Genomic DNA, 9,171 nt, shown 5'->3' with positions numbered 1-9,171 from the left:
GTCTGAGTGGCTTAGAAAGAAGGCAGCTGGAGACAGTGATATGTTTTCCCTTGGGGTCCCCCTCCTCTTCCTGCAGTCCCATACAGCTGCTAGTACCCTGGGTCCCCGAACCTAGAGCCAATTTCCCTCCCACTTCTTCTGACTCATATCTTTCATCATATCTCAGGAGAGTGGCGTCTGTCACTGCCTTCTCCTGGCGACCAGGAAGGCCTTGGGCAGAATCTGGTCTGTAACTCAGCGCAGCCAGGACCAGGCAGAACTCCTTGAGCAATTAGCAAAGCTGGGAGGTCTGCTCCCAGCAGGGGTCCTGTGCACCTTTGGGTGAAGGAAGTTTCCTGCTTTCTTAGCCACGGTCCTCCCTTCCCCCTGAAGCATTAAAAAGTGGAAAGCATTCTTCCTTTCTTTTCACTCTATCCTCTTTGAGTCGTGATTCTGAAGGACACTAAAGATTACTTGCTTTGGCGTGAGGAATTCTGCATTTTTGTTGACAGCATACGGCAGCGGTGGGCACACTTAGGGCCAGTGGTGAAGTTTAGACCACCGAGATCTTGCCTTCCTCTACAACTGTGACCCTTTTCCATCACTTGTCCAGAGACGATCTTAGCTGAAAAGCCAACCACAACCTTTGCCAGTGATTCTGAGAGAGGAAAGCTTATTTTACATGGGTTTTTCAGTGCATTCCTATAGTTACAGCTTAATTTTAAAGCAGTAAGTGGTGATTATTACGAAGCCAATGTGCCCACTGCCAAAGCGATAAGAGAGAGACACCATATTAGCCACACCAACACAAGATTAAGGGAAATCAAGGGTTTTTACTGGATTTGAGAATAAAGCATGATGGTGAGAATAAAAAATATAGGGACCCTTAGCCATGTAGGCAAACGCACAGATTCTGATGGAGAGAGAGGAGAAAGAAAGAACTGAAATGAAGGAGAGAGAAAAACGTAGGACTGGTGCAGAGAGAGTAGTGACTCAGAATGCAGATGCAAGGTCAGATAACCTTTTGCAAGGATTCTGGAATATATTAGACTACTGTGATGTTGAAATGTATATTTCCTCAAACTTTTACTCATTTCAAAGGGTTTATATAGCTAACTGTGTGTCAGGCGTTGTCCCAAGCACTCTACATATATTAACTCATTTAATTGATTTCCATGGAGTTTCACAGTTTCTAGATTTATAGAATTTTCACCTGAAGACTTTTGGTGAATTCTGTGATCACTCCTCACCCAAACAAGCTCTTGGAATGGTGACAGATCATTCTAGATTCCAGCCCACACTCTCCCTGTTAGCACCTGCATCTCTGTGACCTGGCCTCTCCAGTCCTGGGAGTGTTTAACCCATTGTCTGTTTGGCAGGACAAGAGCTAGTGAATGAGAAAGGGAGAGGCAGGACAGCCTGGAGAATGAGGAAGAGAGGGAACGGGGATGATGGGGAAAGAACCAGGATCTGAAAGCAAGCTCAGAGGGAAGCTGCAGCCAAATCAGCTGAGACCATCTTTCCTGAGACCTACCGTCTAAACAGCAGGAAGGAGATCTGTTCAACCCAGGGGGATGGCTGTGAGTTTCTGATTCGGCCCCTCTTCCCCCTTAGCTCTTTCTGTACAGGTTCCTCTCATGGCAGTGAGCAAGAAGGTCCTGAGGCGCTCACGCTCCCAGCAAATCCGTAGCACAGGTCATCTTCCTTGCCAGGGCATTAGCCACTCTTTGAAGGATTGGTTTTGAAGAAGGACCAAACTCAGGATTGATGCAACCGACATACCCAGGTCTCCCGGTGCCTTTGCTTGAACGCTGCGATGTGTCTCCGTCCATCTGGAAGTTTCCTTTCTGTCCTTCCTTCCCCCGCTTGGCACCATGTGCGTGTGTGTGATGCTGGCTGCGGGGAGATAACAATGACATTCCTGATATGTTGAAATTCTTCCCAGGAGCCCTTTGTTGTGATGGCCACATCAGTCCTTCTGCCTGAACGAGGGGTTGGTTTGAAGGGGCCTGGGTGGAAAGAGCTCAAGGAGAAAGCCAATCAGAAGCCCGTCAAGAAGAGTTGGAGGTCAGATTCTGGGCGGTGATGAAAGAGAGCCAGAGGTAAGATGCTCTGGAAGAGTTCAGCCCCTGGTGATGATTGAGAGGACGCCCAATGTAGGATGAAGCAGAGACACCCAAGGCAGCTGGGGGACGAGTTCTAGGAGGTTTGTGCTCCCCTTCCCTGTTGCATGTTTGGGATCGTTGGAAGGGTCAGAGGCAGGGTGGGCACTTTTTCTTCTTTCCCTTAGTTTCCTTGTAAAGGGGAAGCTCTGTTAATTGACACAACTCATGTAAATGTGTACTGTAGTGCCTAATATAGCCTGAGTAGTCAATAAACTAGCTTTTAGGCTCATGCTTTGTTAAACAAAGTCTTCAGAGGTCATAATGAAATCCACTACTATTTGGCCTACATACCAGCAACACATGGTGATATTTGCTTGAGATAGCAGGAAATAGATATATTTTCTTAGTCCCAGCCTGAAATTTTTGGAGTCCTGACTAGTTTGCATGGCACATAAACGTGTACGACTGAGTTTGGGGAACTATGAAAAACCTAGTTTCAGTTTTTTGGTCATTTGAAAGAGAATTCACCAAAAAGGTAGCACTTGCCTTTGGTCGTTTTCAAATAATGGTTTGACAATGACTTGGGAAGGGAGTGGAGGAAGGCTGATTGACATATTTTGAACTCGAGGATTGTTTGAAGTATATGGGGGTGGGGAGTGGAGTGGGAGGAGAAGAGGAGTGAAGAATTGGGAGGTAGATCGTGGGAGGGTCCTAGCTGTGAAGTCACCCAGCGTAGTGTTCCCTGACTGCAAGCCCGCCCCAAATCCTATTCAATAGTGTAAAACATTTCAGGAGTCCTTGCTCTATAGATGGGGACATGATAAAATTCTTTTTCTTTTCTTGAAGCCATTTCTCTCTTACTACCCTCTTCAACCTGGCTTTGTTCCCAGGAGCCTTGTTTGTCTGGAGGCCTGAAGAAAGCAAACTAACCTAGAAGCTGGAAAAGCAGACTAGAATCAGGGAGCACCCCTTCCCGGCTGGCTTCCTCTGTGCACTCCTCCCAGCCCAGGCTTGGCTTCTTACCTAGTCAAACACCCAAGAAGCTGTGGGCAGGAGGGTGAACTGGCCACCCTGGCCCCACCTCCCATCTCCACTGGACTGAGGCCGCTGCGGATTTGTGCCAAGACCAACAGGAAGAATCCGTTTCAGGAAATTCAAAGTCCTAGTGGAAAGGGTCTGCAAAAGCAACAGCACAAGGAACCGGGGGCTCACCTGCTCTCTGGGATGCAGACCTATCTGCTCCAGGAGCCACAGTTCAATGGCCAGATGCTCAAGGGCCTTCATTCCGGGGATGGTGGGAAAATTGGGGTGGAGGCTCAAGGGGGCTTAGCGCACAGTGAGCGCACCGTGGACTTAGCGGATGGTTTGTTGTTGGCCGTCCCACACTCCAAACAATGTGAATGTGTGCAGAGCAAAGAGCCTTCTCCTGACAGACACCCCATAGTAGTTATCGGACCCAATTTGCAAAGTGATTTTTCTAGCTGAAACCCTTAATATTTGGACCTGGCTGCATTTATTGATGTCACACCCCCTTTTCTTTTCTTCTACTGGCACCTTTGTTTGTTGTTGTGTATATAGAAGATTAAAGACTGGGAGTGCTGTTTCTTCTTTTATTTCATTTATTCATGTATTCACTCAACACAGTTTTATGAGCTCACTGTACCTACGTCTAAGCTCTTAGAAAGGTGAGAGAGAGGGCTTCCTCCCTTGGAGAAAAGAAAGGGGCAGATAAACACCCCTAATACAACGTGATGGAGCACCAGAATATTCCAGTGTGGTTTTGGGAGACTTCTCAGGAGATGAGATGCTTCAGCTGAGACTCTCGAGACAGACAAGGGGCAGGGGGAGACAGGGATTGGAGATAAGCCCTTTCAGAAAGATGAAAAGCCAAGTGTTGAGGCACCAACGAAGTCAGAGCACAGGCTATTCTGGGATGGTGAGTAATTACAGATGCCTGAAATACCATGTGCAAGGGGAGCCATGATGAGAGATGAGGCTGGGCAGGAATGAAAGGGCCAAGATCACAAAAAGCCTTATATGCCATGAAAAGAAGGGAACATTTCACTGTATCATCAGTAAGAAGCCAATGAAGAACTTCAAGCACGTGGGGATGAAATGATCATTTTTTAATGTTAGAAGGATGACTCTGGTGTTACACAGAGAATATATTATAGGGGAGTTAGGCTGGAGGCAGGAAGACCAGATAAGTGCATTTTCAAAATTCCGGGGAAGGGAGGCTGAGACCAGTTGTGTGCAAATCGTGATGGAAAGGGGGCAGTTGACTTGAGAGAGGCTGGGGGAAGTGAGACCAGCTAGACTTAATTTTCAGTTACATGTGAGTGTGAGCGAAAGGGAGCATTCAGCATGGCTTTTGCTTTTCTCACGTGGGCCAACTGTGGTTGGTGGCTCTATTCTCAAAGAGAAGGAGATCGGGAAAGATAGTACTTGGGAGGAATTGGATGGTGAGAGGAGTTTCTGAGATGCTCGTGAGAGGTCTAGGTGTCGATGTCCAGCAGGAAGCTGGCTCTGTGAGTATGGACCCCAGGAGAGGAGTCTGGATGGGGACTGTCATTTAGAAGTCATTAGCATGTGGGTGGTGGTTAAAGTCTTGGCATGGTTAAGTGACTCATGGGAAAGAATGCTAAGAGAGCTGAGTCTTGGGAAATACCAACATTCAAGAAGTGAGCAGAGAAAGAGAAGTTTATGTCAGGGCTAAGGAGCAAGAAGAGAAAAAGGGAGAGGTTTAGGAGGTAGTGGGGAGTGTCAGAAATGGAAATGGGAGAACATTTAAAGAAGGATGTTGTGGATAATACAGTAAACACAGCAGAAAAGGCAAAGGAGACCACTGAAAACCACTCTTGTGTTACATGTGATCTTGGAGAGAGCTGTTTTAGTACAGAGAAGAAGGGAAACAAATCCAACGAGCTAAGGGGCATTGTGAGGTGAGACAGGAAATACCCTAAATGTAGTCTATGCTTAAGAGAAACTTGGTAATGATAATGAAGACAGATAGATGATTGACAAATGGATAGATAGATAACTAGATGACAGGGAGATACAGTAGTATTTAGAGGGCATGAAAGGTTAATAGACTCTTCCTTTAGACAGAAAACACAAGTATGTTAATAGCTGAGAGGAAAAAGTAAATGGAGAGAGAAATAAATGCAGGAATACTGGGGCCAACTGTCTGAGGGAAGTTAGAGAAGAAATGGGCACCGTACGTGGATTCATCTTGGATGGGAGGGAAGGGACAATTTGTACTAGAGATATGTATGGGGAGGAGGTCAGAATGCTTGGGGTTTGGGCACTGAGTGAGGAAGTTTACGTCTGATTGCCTCTTTTTGTTTGTTTATTTCAGTGAAATGAGCAGCAAAGTCATCTCTATTAGGAAAGATGGCAGAAGGGGCTTAAATTTTGGCTTTGTTGCTGAGGAAAATGGGAGATGGAGTTGATTAGAAAATTGTAGGATTGCTAAACACTGAGAGGTGTATCCAAGACTGGCTCTTGGCAACTTATAGTCCTATATGTGGGGGGTAGGTCTGTGAGCAGTTCTTTGGTAGTACACAGCCATTGGGATGTGGGAGCAAAGCAAACCTTTGGTTGGCCTGGCCCAGGAATGGGATTGGAAGTGGAAAGACAAGCAGCGTTGTTTTAGTTATTGACGTGAGAGTGACCGTCACCAAATGGGCCTATTTGGGAAGAAAATGACACGAGGAGGAAGGTGACAAACTGGGAGAAAAGGGAGGAGTCCAAGTTCTGGAGATCATGATGAAGTGAGAGAATGGGCATAGAGAAAGAGCTGGAAAGATGGGACATTGTGTCAGAGATCTCTGGTTTTAAAATGTCAGAGGTGGGACTGTTTGGAGTGATGGCAAGTCCAAGATGTGGCCATCACAGTGCGTCGGTACAGAGCAAAGACGGTGAAAAGCATTTTAATTGAGGTCAAGGAACCAGAAAGCTGTAATGCCCACTGGACATTGGCCACCTCTGGGATGGTCGCAGGGTTGTCATGGCATATGGCCGTCAGGCAGCAAGCATATCGAAGGATCCAAAGAGCTCAAAGAGAGGAGGCCCATTGTAGCAACAGGGCCCTCCCCGGCTCTCATGGCAGAATTGTTGATAAACGTGGTCTTTGGAGCAAAGCAGATGGGGGCGGGGGAGGGTCTATTCCATTCTGCCTCACTGCCTAGTTCTGCCCGGCCCTGAGTCTATGGATCTCTGCTTATTTTCAGAGTGAAGGGGGCAGGGCTAGTTACTTCCAGCACACGGAGAAGTGGAAACTCCAACAGGAGTGTCAAGGACTTGCCCAAAATGACACCAGCAAAGTGCTGACCTCAGTCTGTCACTTCATCTCCGTCTTCCTCCCGCTTGGCTTCTCCTCTCACATTTAACCTATTGCAGCAGAGCTGGGTCATCACGGGGCTTCCAATGCCTGCCCTCTGGAGATTTGGCATTTAGATTTGATAGTGGGCTGTGCAGGGGAATTTTCCCACTTGGCAGAGTGGTGTGAAAATCAGGAGGGAATGTTTTTCCTGCACAGCAACAAGAGGTATCAAATCATGACTTCTTCTTTCTGCCTTCCAACTCTGTGGCTATTTATGTAGATGCAACCATTCCACAACAATGCCTTTTGCTTGGAAAGGGCCTTCGCTCACTAAAAATAAAAAAAAATAAAATAAAAATTTTTTTAAAATCCCTGTAATTTTAATTCCCAAAGTAGACATGCTTGGTTCTCTTTCCACTTCCACTTTTTAAAAACTAATGATCTGTGTATGCATTTACTTCCCAACAATCTGACCCCTACCAAGGTGTGAGGTCCTTGAAGGTTGGGAATCTACTGGGTTTTATCGATTTTAGAATTCTCTAAACATTTCCTGTCCTTAGCACATGGCAAGTGTGTTTGTTGAATGAATGGATGAAACTCTTTTGCACACTGCTCTGAAGCAGGGTCTTGGAGGCTTGTATAACTGTGACAGGAATATATTACAGTGAGCCCTTGTCTGTCACTCGTTGGCCCCTATGATAAAGGCAACAGGGATGGTAAAAAGAAAAAGGATCAGGTCCCAAGACACCTGGATTTAATCTTGGCTTTACCACTAGCTGTGTAGCTTCAAGTAAATCTTCGAATCTCTCTGAATCCAAGTTTCTTCATGTGAAAATCAAAAGAAATAATATCTCCTTTGTTCGGTGATTAGGAAGATGAAATTTGACTACATGTGGCCAGGTAACTGATCAATGACGAAAAATTTCTTTCTTGACTCCCTATGATATAGATATCCATCTACCTACCTTTTTGTCTCAGTATTTCTGAGATGTTAAACTAATTAAGAAGTAGTTCCCAAAGTTGTGAAACACCTTTTCCCTCTGTATAAAATTGATCTGGAGTTGATTTCATGACCGGGACCTAATAGTACAAGCCATGCTCTGAGAACACATTAGCTCAGGTCCCCATGTAGGGAAATGGAAACTGTGGAGAGAAGGCTCTCTATAAACTGTAGTCCATTCTGTCACTCGGCAACAGTTTGGTTAAGAACATGACAAAAAGAGCCTCTTTACTGAAAGGGGTGCACCTGGTGGTGGCGGCCAGGGGCCTCGAGTAACAAGAAAAGAACATGGGAACTTCCTTCTTTTGAATAGTCACCATGTTCCAGATGCTGTGCTAGTTGCTTTCTATTTGTAATATTTTTAAATTATTTAACAATACTCCTGGAGAAAAGGAATTCAAGATATGTTAGCTGTTAAACTATCTCCGAGTTTTAAAATAGATGAGTACAGACGGATGGGTTCAAAGCTGCTTTATGCAAACAGAATTGAAAGGAACTGGAATCACTGTAGATGGACACATCCCAGGACAGTCTCTGGACTAACAATAGACTATAAGATGCAAGAAGTTAGGAAACCTATCTATTTTCATCCTGGTGTAGTGCGTGACGATGATAGGTGCTCAATGTAGGATGGTGATATTGGGAGCTGTGGTTGCCATTTGGTGTCCATGAGGGAAAAGTGAAGAAAATTTCAGGAACATAACTCAGAGCCCTGACACAGTATGGAGGTGCCAAATTAACCTCCTCTGGGACCATTTACCTTCATAACTCTTTGCTCTGTGGGCAATAGATTGAAGTTTTTAAAAGTTTATTCCTTTTCTTTTCTCTTTCTTTCTTCCTTCCTTTCCTTCCTTCCTTCCTTCCTTCCTAGGAATGGGACTGAGGAAGTTTCTTCCTTCTTCCTTCCTTCAGTTATTTCGACCTTCTTTCCTTCACTTCTTTCCTTCGGTATTCTCCTTCCTTCCCTCCCGCCTTCCTTCCTCTCCTGCTCCTTCCTTCCTTCCTTCCTTCCTTTCTTCCTTCCTTCCTTTCTTTCTTTCTTTCCTTCTTTTCCTTCCTTCCTTCTTTCCTTCCTTCTTTCTTTCCTTCCTTCTCTCCCTCCTTCCTTCCTTCCTTCCTTCCTTCCTTCCTTCCTTCCTTCCTTCCTTCCTTCCTTCCTTTCCTGTTCATGACCAGAAACATCCTAACCGACCCAGTCTCTAAATATGAGCTTGGGTTGATCATTGAACGTTTCCGTGTGTCACTTGGATGATCACCATCAAGTTCTTTAACAGAGCAGCACCTTACAAGAATGATGACATGCACCTATTTCTTAAGGCTAAACTATAAAATTTGTGGGGACCCTTCGGCTGATCTCCCCAACTTTAAACAACTCTTATTTCACACGAGAGTTGGATTCCCGGCAGCGCGGGTGGCAGAGATTGAACCTGGCAGTTTCGTGTTTGGTTTGTCAGGGTGCCACGTGGAGCTGGGTGCCAGGGCCATGTTATGCGATCTGAGCCATCTCGCTGACCCGCCTATTGCCACGGCTCATGGTAGGCCAGCATTTGAAAGAAAAGCATAGTTGACATTCTTCCCTCTCCTGAAGAATTCTATAAAGACACCTGAACTGGTCTACTAGGCAGTTTTCCCCTTCCTTTTTCTGTTGGATCTGCCTTCTCTCTGACCTACATTGCGGTAGGAGAGGGCATTGATGTGTTCTGAAGCTTTATTAACTGTTCATCAGAGAAAACTGTAATTTGAAGAAGCACTTAGGTCTGATA

The 9,171-nt window shown here is 45.6% G+C and overlaps 1 long non-coding RNA gene across 1 annotated transcript; it reads left to right on the top strand.

The window, feature by feature from the left end:
• The first annotated feature begins 1,401 nt into the window (after positions 1–1,401).
• LOC117013146 (uncharacterized) lies at positions 1,402–3,532 on the top strand. The gene is made up of 3 exons (XR_004421282.1): positions 1,402–1,559; positions 1,925–2,185; positions 2,975–3,532. It is a non-coding gene; the product is annotated as an uncharacterized LOC117013146 (long non-coding RNA).
• The last annotated feature ends 5,639 nt before the right edge of the window (positions 3,533–9,171 follow it).

The sequence above is a fragment of the Rhinolophus ferrumequinum genome, chromosome 21, assembly GCF_004115265.2.
Source record: "Rhinolophus ferrumequinum isolate MPI-CBG mRhiFer1 chromosome 21, mRhiFer1_v1.p, whole genome shotgun sequence".
In the NCBI taxonomy this organism is placed as follows: Eukaryota; Metazoa; Chordata; class Mammalia; order Chiroptera; family Rhinolophidae; genus Rhinolophus; species Rhinolophus ferrumequinum.
This window is presented reverse-complemented; position numbering and strand designations above follow the sequence as displayed.